We start from the raw sequence: 11,336 nt of genomic DNA on the forward strand, positions 1-11,336 counted from the left end.
AGGAGAATGGGGGAATTTTGTGTCCTAAATGCAATCTAATTTACAAAAACCAGCGCTGTTTTATCGCACACCAAGCTGACAAATGTAAAAATGTAAAGAAATGTCTTGACTGTGGGAAACTAGTTTGGCTTAAGGAACGATCAACCCCACACAAGTGTGGGGAAGTATTTTGTAAACCTTGTGGAGCATTTAAAGACCCTAACCATAAATGTTATATGAAACCTAATGAGGGAAAACCTAAATCTAAAGACTATGCTTTTATTTTCTTTGACTTGGAAACCCGCCAGGATGAACCTCTGCCCTCTGACCCTGAAAGTAAATTGCATAAAGTAAACTTGTGTGTGTCCCAGCAATTTTGTTACCAGTGTATTGAGGGGAAATTTTGTATTGCATGTAAAAATCGTACACGAGTGTTTGACTCTGACCCTATCAACCAATTTATGAATTATGTAATGTATGTAAGGAAACAGTTTAAAAAAATATGTGTAATTGCACACAACGGGCAGGGATTTGACTTTCAATTTTTGCTAAAGTACTTGTTGGAAGAAACAAAATTCACACCGGAACTTGTAATGCGGGGAACTAAGATTATCTTAATGGAAATTGACAATGTTAGGTTTGTTGATTCACTTAGCTACTTTCCTATGGCTTTGTCTGCTCTGCCTAAAGCCTTTGACCTACCTCCAGAGAAAAAGAAAGGCTACTTTCCCCACCTGTTCAATACTCTGGCAAACCAAGACTATGTAGGCGCTTTGCCAGACAAAAAGTACTACTGTCCCGAATCTATGTTTGAGAAATCTTACAATGACTTTGAAAAATGGTACAGTGAGCAGGTGGCAAACAACTATGTGTTCAACTTTAAAAATGAGATCCTAGCCTATTGTATTTCAGATGTTGATATCTTAGCCCAAGCCTGTCTAAAGTTTCGTTCAATTTTTCTAAAAGAGTGTAATGTTGACCCGTTTCTCGAGGCTGTTACCATTGCGAGTGCTTGTAATCTAGTTTTCCGCCGTAATTTCCTGAAACCCAATACTATTGGACTTATCCCTAAGAACGGCTATCGATTAGTAGACAATCAATCAAATATAGCGCTCCAATGGCTTTCTTGGGTCGAGGAAACCAACGGGATTAGGATTGACCATGCAGGTCGAGGTAAAGAAGTCAAAGTCAATGGAATGAAAGTAGATGGTTTTGATGGCAGGAACATCTACGAATTTAATGGCTGTTATTTCCACGGGTGTGTTAAATGTTTTCCTTACAACCGTCACGCTCCTTTAAAAGAGGATCCTTCTGATAGCCTACATCTTCGCTATGAGCGAACCAAGGCTAAAAATGCAAAGTTTACAGAACACGCACTAGTAGAGATGTGGGAATGCGAATTTCGTAAACAAAAAAAAGATCAGCAGCTTAAATATCTGGATAGTTTGCCTATCTTAAACAATCTCCCACTTGATCCAAGGCAGGCTTTTTTTGGAGGTAGGACGGGTAACGCAAAATCGTATCACAAATGTGTTGAGGGGGAAACTATACAGTATGTCGATGTTTGTTCCCTATACCCTTATGTTTGTAAGTATGGGAAGTACCCCATAGGCCACCCAACCATCTATGTAGGAGACAGGGAGTGTCGTGAAAGAGGTATGGGTGTAGAGGGTTTGTTAAAATGTAAAGTATTGCCGCCTCGTGATCTCTACCACCCTGTACTCCCTACAAAAATGAATGATAAATTGATGTTTGTGTTGTGTAGAACGTGTGGGGAAATGATGTATCAGGGAGAGTGTAATCATGACAGTGATAATAGGGCGTTAGTTGGGACATGGACAATGGATGAAATCAGAAAGGCAGTAGAGAAAGGGTATATTGTATTGGATATGTATGAGTTGTGGGAGTATCAGGTAGCGACTTATGAAAATGGGGGTTTGTTCACCGATTTTATCAATAAATTTCTTAAGATGAAACAGGAAGCTTCGGGCTATCCGGAATGGTGTAAGACTGAGGAGGACAAAAATAAGTATATTGCAGAGTATTTGGGACACGAGGGAATTAAGTTGGAGAAAGAAAAGATTGTTAAGAATGGAGGTTTGAGATCTTTGGCAAAATTAATGCTAAACAGTTTTTGGGGAAAATTTGGACAGAGGGAAAATCAAACTAAGGCTACTATTGTTAGAGACTCGAAAACATTATTTCAAATGCTCTCTAGCCCCGAAATTAAAGTAAACAGAATTCAGATTGTTAATGATGAGGTTGTTGTAGTTTCATGGGAGTATTTAGAGGAAGTGGGGGAACCTCTTGGTAACATAAACGTTTGTATTGCGGCCTACACTACCTCGCAGGCGAGACTCAAGCTCTATGAACATCTTGAAGCCCTAGGAGCTCAAGTATTATATTATGATACTGACAGTACTGTTTACATATATGGAAACGGTCTTTATAGGGTGTCTACAGGAGATTACCTCGGTGAAATGACTGACGAATTAGTAGAGTATGGACCCGGCTCATACATTACTGAGTTTGTCTCTGGGGGGCCTAAAACTTACGCGTACCTTGTCTGGTCAACCAATCAACAAAAATTGATCCCAATATGTAAAATCAAGGGCCTCACCCTTAACTTTAAAACATCAAAAGTTGTAAATTTTGAAAAATTAAAAGAGATGGTTCTGAGTGAAGCAAAACAGACTGTTGAAATTGAAGAAAGTAGAATCAGAAGGACTACAGACAGAGACATCGTCACCATCGCTGAGAGCAAAGTGTTTAAAATAACTGGTCCTAAAAGGAGGTACGAAGGTCAATATGATACTTTACCTTTTGGATATAGAAAAGTCCAAAGAGCCACGTAAATTGTATTGTAAATGTAAACTTCTTTGTAAATAACTTTGTAAATGTAATTGTAAATTTAACTGTATATAGCTCTCCTAGTAAAAAAACAAGTCTATAGATATATACTTATGTAACCTGACCAAGGTGTGAGTGTGTGTGTACATTGAGTAGTTCAGATTTAGAAGAACCTGTGCTACTCCTTGTACTTGTGTGAATGTGTGTACACTGGGGGGTTCAGATTGGATAGAACCTGTGCCCCTCTTTGTATTTGTGTGAATGTTATTGGTCACTGGCGCGGCCAACGAAACAGCCCGTAAACCATGAGTGAAAGTCACTGGCGAGGCCAACTAAACCGCCCGCAAACTTTGAATGTTAACTTTGGTAGGGTTATATAACTAAATCTATAGACTTGACAAAAAAAAAAAAGCTTTATAAATAAAGGAGAGGACGTTAAACAACATCAACCAATATAATATTATATACTATTATAAACTGGTATATAATATTATAAACTGGATAGGTTGTATAACGTTTAACTTGGCCTCACTTAATGAGGGGATAGTCTCAAACCCTATCCAATATAAAGCTAAAAGATGTGTATATATAATTTTTATAAGGAAAAACTATACTAGATATAAATTATTTGTCAGGCGGAAAGGGTTATCTAAATAAAAACACACATCCGCTGTGATAAGTGTACTCGATAACGATGAGGATAGTACAACAGGATGTATGGTTTCTTGTAACGGACTTTGATATCTTTAGTGGCATAGGGTCAGATAAGAATTATAAAAATGGCCAATTATTATCATGTTTTATCCGGTCTATTATCTGTGGTAAAACCAATGTCGAATATGATTTTGTGTAATCTTTACAAAAAAAAAATCTTGAGATATATAAAATTATAGAGAATTTATTGGGGAATTAAAAATATAATACTATTGTATAAAATATTTATAAGTAAATCTCGGTGATTTATTTTACTAACAAAATACCTATTTTGGGTTAGCATATAAGGTGTATTGCAGTTATACTCAAGTTATGCATTAATGAAGGACAAAAGTTAATTTGTAATTTAGTTGGAATATTACTATTTAACCTAAAAAGATATCACAATTTTGAAAATCTAATTGTTAACAATCCTACTTATTGTTTATCTATCTAAATATATAAAAGGCAAAGCCCTCACTGACACACTCACTCATCACTAATTCTCCCACTTCCCATTTACCTAGGAGGCTGAAATTCGGTAGACTGATTCTTCGGGCATTAAATAGGAAAACTAAGTAGTTTTTATTCTCATCGGGCTTTCGGGTTCTGCCCCAGTGGCTCTGGAGTTTCCCATGTTAACCTTATGATTTTCATATTTAAAAGGAATTAATGAATCTTAACAGCTGTTTCTATTAAACAAGTTGGTTCTGTTCTATGATGTTCAATAGCATTAAAGTTACAAGGATTACCAACAGGGTGTAGCACTATTTTTTAAATATATGACAACAGCTAATCTGCAACCAAAAGGTGAGTGAGCATAGCGAACGAACTTCAACCTGGAGGCGAGTTAGCGTAGCGAACGAGCTAATCTGAAGGCAAGTGAGCACAGCGAACGAGTTCCAACCTAAAAGTGAATGAGCGTAGCGAACGAACTTCAACCAGGACGTGATTGAGCTATGCGAACGAGCTCACTTATAAAGTTAAACGGGGCAAAGCCCATAGGTACAGCTAGTATTATATATTTTTGTCTTTGCTGAAGCTGTTTTTATAAATACAAAGATAAATACCTTATACCTTATTAGAGAATTTTATAATTTTTAATGTATAGATTTAACAGCTAACTTTAAATACTCATAAAATATGTATATATTTGAGGCTATATATATATATTATTGTGTTAAACTTTAGCTTAATCTATTTAGTTGTTTAAGAGTAATATATATAATCACACAAACTTTTAAATTTATAATATAGATAAGAAATTGATATTTTAGTAGGATATTATAATTATAGTTTCAATATAAATAAAGTAAAATGATATATATCTTGATCTCTATTATAGTCTATATTTATTATTATGTAAAAAAAAAACATCTTTAAGGAAAGTTATTGTCAAAACTATTGTAGCTGTTTGACAATTTGTATAACAATTGTGTTTTAAAATACTTAGTTTAATTGTTAATAAGTTTTTATCATTTAAATTAGTAAAAGTTGTATAAAAATTTTGGTTTTAGCAAAATTTCTATATAGGAAATAAGCTAATATATTATAATAAGACCTAGAACCAATTTTATTTTGATAACCCTAGAGGCTACCAACATAGCTGAACCAAGAGTTTTATAAAGTAAAACAGGTTTTTAACCTAAAAATAATTTAGTAGATTAAAACATTATTGTGTGCCAAATAGTTACTTCTATGTTATTTTTATGGAGAAAATTGTAAACTGTTATAGTTTGCTTATATCATTTTATACAATTAAAGTTAAAAATACTTTTACTACTCTCTGCTGTAGCAACCCTAAGCGTTTGTTAAATTTAATGATATTTAAATTAGAGATAAATATTTTTAGTAAAAATATAAGTTAAAATTTGCTTAGTTTTAACTGGACAAATAACTTAGTCGGGGGCGGGTTAATTAGTTAAGTGTATGTTTTTATGTAAAAATATATGTGTAGGGATTTAGTGGACCCTAAAATAAAAGTGGATACCTATAAATATTTGTGATATTTAAACTTTAGACATTATATATGTTTTTATATGGTTATATAAAATAATGATCCTACTATAAACTTAAACCTGTGTCACCTAAGTGAAAATATATTTAATAAATTTACCAATTTTCTTCTAAATCAGCCTCGATTCCTTCATCTTCTTCTATTTCTTCTTCCTCCTCTTCTTCCTCCTCTTCCAGTTCGTGGCTGCATTCTGCCACATATTCCCTAAACTGTCCATAATGGACAGTTAGGATCTCCTCTGCTGTCATATCGCTGCATCTATAAATCATTTAAAAGAGTATTAGAATCAGCATAAAGTTAAAAACCCTTGAGAAATAAATTTTAAAAACTAAGTTTAAAGATACGTACTGGCAACAAAGGGGAAGCCATTCTCCCCAGTGTTCTTCAATAGAGCAACAAAAGACATAGCGGCGACAGCTCCAGCACACACCATTAGGCATCTTGTTAGAAAATGATGATAGTAACAGATAATATTGCTTTGGAGAGGAGGGGAAATAGTGACAGATAATACTGTCTTAGGAAGGAGGTGGAAAATGTGGTTAACTCAGATGTTCCCTCCCTCCAATCATATAAATATAAGCTGTAGCTGCTATATGGATTATTGTTATGTTAGTTTTCATCATAGCTAATATGGTGTTATTATTCTTCATACTACTTGTATTGAGACTACTAATCAGCTCTGAAGCAGTTGATGAAAATCTGCCCCCAAATGGTCAAGTAAGTAGTACTATATAATTATACAACTTTAGATAAATAATTAAAAGTAGCTTTGTGTTTTTTAATATATTTATTATAAAATAATTATTTATTTTTAATTAGGAAAAGCTCTTTGTTAGTGTTTTTTTTATCAATGAATATGTTTTTATAGGATAGGGCAACAATAGAAGGAGATACAAGAGATGAAAGAGAACGATCAATTTTGGAAACTGTAAGTAAACTATTATTCATCTTTATTTATATTTGTTGTATACACATTTACTATAATGTTTTATTATTTAACCTAAAAAGATATCACAAATTTAAAAACCTAACTGTAAACAATTTTACTAGTTCTCATTGTATATTTTTGTCCATGCTGAAGCTGTTTTTATAAATATAATAGACTGCACCCTATTGGTAATTTTAATGTATATCATAGAACCAACTTTTACCAACAGCTGACTTTAAATATTCATAAAATTTTGCCTATATGTTAATTAGGGCTGTGAGCTAAATTATAGTTTAATTTGATAGTTAATTCATAACTTTTGTATAAATATATATTTGTTATTACAGTGGGGCGGTGGTTTGGAGACCTTTTTGGATCAATATCCCTACAATGCTGACTTGGAACATTACTTCATTAATGTGCATGGGGATGTCCTTTCCTTTGTCACATTAGACTATGATAATCTAGACCTAATACCACCTATACCTACGGGCTTCTGGACAATTTCTGAGGTATGTAGGTCTCTATGTAGTTTAAGTACCTCTAATAGTAGTAGAAGTAGTTTGTCTAATTCTTTATTTTTAATCTATATATGTATGGTTTTTTAGGAATATGCTCAAAATAGGATTCGAGATATGTGGTCAATAAGTAACCCTCCCGAACAAACTGGAGTCCATATCATAGAGTCATCACAAGAATATCCTAATCTTGTCTGGACTTTACTTCGATTAATGGTAGGTTTTATTTAAAAATATATAATCACTAGCTGTGTAATATAAAACTTTTATAGTATTTAGTTAAAACCTTATAAAACAGTTGGTTTATGTATTTTTAGATATACTAACTATTATATATAACTTAATTTATGTTGTTTGTTTTAAACCAATATAATAATCAATAAAAAGATTAATTATCTGTATCTACTAGTTAACCCTAATATATCCTATCACATGAGATGCACTTTAACAAAATTAAACCACCAGTGGTGACAAATAAAACATAATAGGCCTACTTTTATTTTTACTATCAGTTTTATCTATCAATTATATACTAAATCTTGACTAAAAATGCTTATTTAAAAATATAATTTCCCACCTATATACAACACTATTTCAAAGTCTTTTTCCTAGTTATCAGAAATCAAAAAACCAAAAGATAAAAAGTTTATAATTTTATCCGATATACAGACAAAACTGTAATTTTATTTATATAATGTGTCTCTTTTAAAAAGTATTTTTTATTAATCATAATATGTTTTTTATAGAGAAATGGTGCATCTATAACTCTTAATGAAGAACGTCAACTGCTTGCAAGACCTAATGTTCGGCAAGCACCTATATCAAAAAGGATTGTCCTTAACTCACACTTAAGAGATATGTTAAGAGAGGCTGAATCTTCTGTTCTTGTTGTAAGTAGAAGCTTTATATAGATAAACTTCTACTTATCTAAGTGTTTAATTCAACTTATTAGGTTTTTAATTCTACTTATGTTTTCAGCCATTTGTTGCTATGGAGACAGATAGTTTTTTTCAAAACGATCTTGGCCATCTTCTCATTTTAGAAGCTAACCCACTTTTACCGCCTCGCTCCCCGCCACATGTATTAAGCAACTTTTATCCAATTACCTGGGTAAGCTATATAACTTGAATATATATATAATTAGATTTTTACAATATATCAAGATTAAGTATTTTTGTCACCTCTCATATCTTAAACTTTACTCTAAATCAAATATATTTTACTAAACCTTTTATTTAGACAGATTTTACACAGTAATCAATTACACAAGAGCTTTAAGAATTTGTTTTTAGTTTTGATGACTATAGTGAGGTGATTAAGTTAACTCTTTAAAAGTTATTAGTATTTATAATTTAAGCAACAAACATATTTATAATCTATATAAATAATATGTTGCAAACTAGTCTTATACTCTTAGGCTCTGCTCTAGCTGTTTTAAAAGTTTCTAGATTATTGTTTATATTTTAATCAGCTATATAATTTAATTATTTGTTTTTTTTAGCAAACAGCGCAACAACTAATACATGAAATACAAATACAAGGAGCAGGTCCCTCTAATTGTATAGTTATCATACATGAAAACATTGATGGATATAATTGGCAATTGATCAGAATGTATACACTTCAAGACAACCCTATTTGGGCTTGGCAAACAACAACAAGGCGTTTTACAGCTAATACAAACTGGATACACATAAATGATCAGATCGATAACTATTTAGTAACTCCTATACAAAACAACTCACCAGCTAGTTCACCATCAAGCCCAAATTCAAGCATCATAGATTCACCACCTTCAAGCCCTGGATCTGTAGTTCCACCAAGTCAGAGTTCAAGAGATTCCTTCTTTCAAGATGATCGTGATATTCTAAGATCGGCTGTAAGTATATTTATAGATTAGAATTAGTTAGAGTTTGTTAAACAAGATTTTAAATTCTACTTATTTTAATAGCTTTTTTTCTATTAAAAACCAATCACAAAGTTCTACATTTCAAACAAGTTCTATTTATCTCAACTATACTATATATATACTTGATCATAGTTTGTGATTTAATTTTTATTTATAAGAGAGAGCTATTATTTACAAAGAAGAGCTATAAATAATGTAAGTTATAGTTTTCCTTATATAATACATATCTTAGATATTAAATAATCCTAGGTATGTAACAGAGTTTTATGATAAAAAATATTAAAACTTTAATTTTAGTTTAAGGTTGTAATTTTAAAAAAAGTCTAGCAACCCACAGATGAGTTGATTTCAATAATAGTTAAACTAACAGTTAGTTATTATTATTCTATTTTTAATAAGCTTTATTTTTACAGATATCTGAGAGTTCTTCACCACCACCCACTAGACGTAGGCGGCTAAATACAGAACGAGTGCTTTTACCCCGTGGAGACTCAGTAAGAAATATTTTAAAAGAAGTATTTAAAAAGTCCAAAAATATACAAGCAAAAACAATACAACAAATATTTACTAGGATTATATTATAACCATTTTATGTTTCAGATTAACAGATCAAATAACTTTGGCCTTTGGTTCGTACACACAAGAGGGATAGTTCTTCACATTTTTTCGGTAAAATACATTTTAAATATTTTTAAAACAATATTAAAATATAATTTATATTATATATGTTTATACTGTATATCATTATTTAGCTAAGATTGTGTTTCAGGAAGAAGTTATAGCTAGACTTGCTATACCCACCAACTTCCGGCAAGTAGACCAAGATTATGCTGAGAGGTGTGTAAGCGAGCTTTATACAACAGCTTTGCAGGAGCTGTTAGTTGAGGATTATTACATAACTTCAAGGATTAACGATGTTACCTGTGTTCTACGAATTCTTATGGTGAGTTATATAGAGACAAAAAAAAAGATTTTTATAGTTTAAGAGAATCTTATACCTATTTACATTTTAAACTATTTGTTTCAGAGAGATGGTGTGTTTTATGAGAGGGACCTAACAAACATCCCTTCAGCTTCAATCCCTATTTCTGGATTTCCACATGAAGAAATTACAAATATGATAATACTAGAACCTTCAAGTTTTCTACGAATGTTTTCATCAGAACATGTAGGTAGCATTACCTGAACAATTTAATATTATTTTAATAACACCCCGCCTATTACTAATACTTATTTTATTTTCAACAGCTCTCACCAACAATAGTTTCTGTTGTTAGACCTACATTATTAGTGCCTCCTATTACACCTCATTCAATACCTCCAGCTTCAGCTGTATCCCAGGCATCTTCAACAGATGGAGTATGGCTATCTGTAGATAGGTCGTCGTCTAATACACGAGCTAATGTTGCAATGCGGCGAGCAATGACTGCTGAATTAGCTGGACCATCCCACCCTTCTAGACGAGTACAACCTGTAGTAAGTATTTTAACATTACAAGACATATAAGTGTAATACTAATAGCCTGTAAGAACAAACTCAAAATCAAATCATTCAACTCAACATACTTTTTATTTTTTGCTGATATAGTTAAGTAATTACTTCAATGGTTTTAACTCTACTAAACATATTAGCTTCCTAAGCTTGCTTTAGTTACTAATGATAAATTTCTTATATATACAACAAATAAAAGTGTTGAGATACAATTACAGGTATTAGATTTTTTCTGTTATTATTTATCTCTTTTTTAAAGATTTAAAAATAAAACACCACATTTATCAAACTTATTAATCTTTATAGCTATTAATCTAATAAACTGTTACACTTAAATAGAGTTGCATTAGTTAACTAATCACAAAGTTACTTCAACACATATATTTTTAGTTCTAATAAGTTTTAAATTCCAACAGTGGGCTACACCTGGTTTATAAAACCATATTATTTTCCACTTATTGGGACTTGATATAGTACTTAAACAAATATTTCACCTATACAAATCTATAGAAAGAATATTAGTTAAACACTACATTATTAAATCTACAAATGTTTATATAAATCTGTAGTATATGTTTTTATAACAGAGGTTTATTCAGTTATTTTTATTCCTTCAACAATAAATTTAAATTAGAAGAGAAAGCTACCCCAGTTTTATATGATACAGATTAACTATTAAGTGAGTGATCCAAATATAATATTACCTTGATGATAAATCAACTATATATCGAAGTAAATAAAAATCAGCTTAATATATATGTTTCTATTTTCAGAATTCTACTTCAACTATACCTGAAACACATGAATGTCGCAGCTGCCGGCAGAGCGCTCGCCTTGAAACCTTTCGCAGGAGGTTACTTCAAAGGGTAGGTATCCTTTAAAGAGAAATTAAGTATAAATAAATTAATATGTTTACACTAAACTTTCCACACAAAATTTAACTATTGTTTA

General features: G+C 31.7%; 1 long non-coding RNA gene across 1 annotated transcript; it reads right to left on the reverse strand.

Annotated features, from left to right (window-relative positions):
- Positions 1-5,675: 5,675 nt before the first annotated feature.
- Positions 5,676-10,353, reverse strand: LOC129002014 (uncharacterized). The gene is made up of 3 exons (XR_008491522.1): positions 10,213-10,353; positions 8,731-8,862; positions 5,676-5,797 (listed from the first exon to the last, which is right to left on the reverse strand). It is a non-coding gene; the product is annotated as an uncharacterized LOC129002014 (long non-coding RNA).
- Between the last annotated feature and the right edge of the window lie 983 nt (positions 10,354-11,336).

Source organism: Macrosteles quadrilineatus, unplaced genomic scaffold (assembly GCF_028750875.1).
Source record: "Macrosteles quadrilineatus isolate MER2022 unplaced genomic scaffold, UCM_ALF_1.0 Scaffold_9__3_contigs__length_116548681, whole genome shotgun sequence".
NCBI classification, from domain to species: domain Eukaryota; kingdom Metazoa; phylum Arthropoda; class Insecta; order Hemiptera; family Cicadellidae; genus Macrosteles; species Macrosteles quadrilineatus.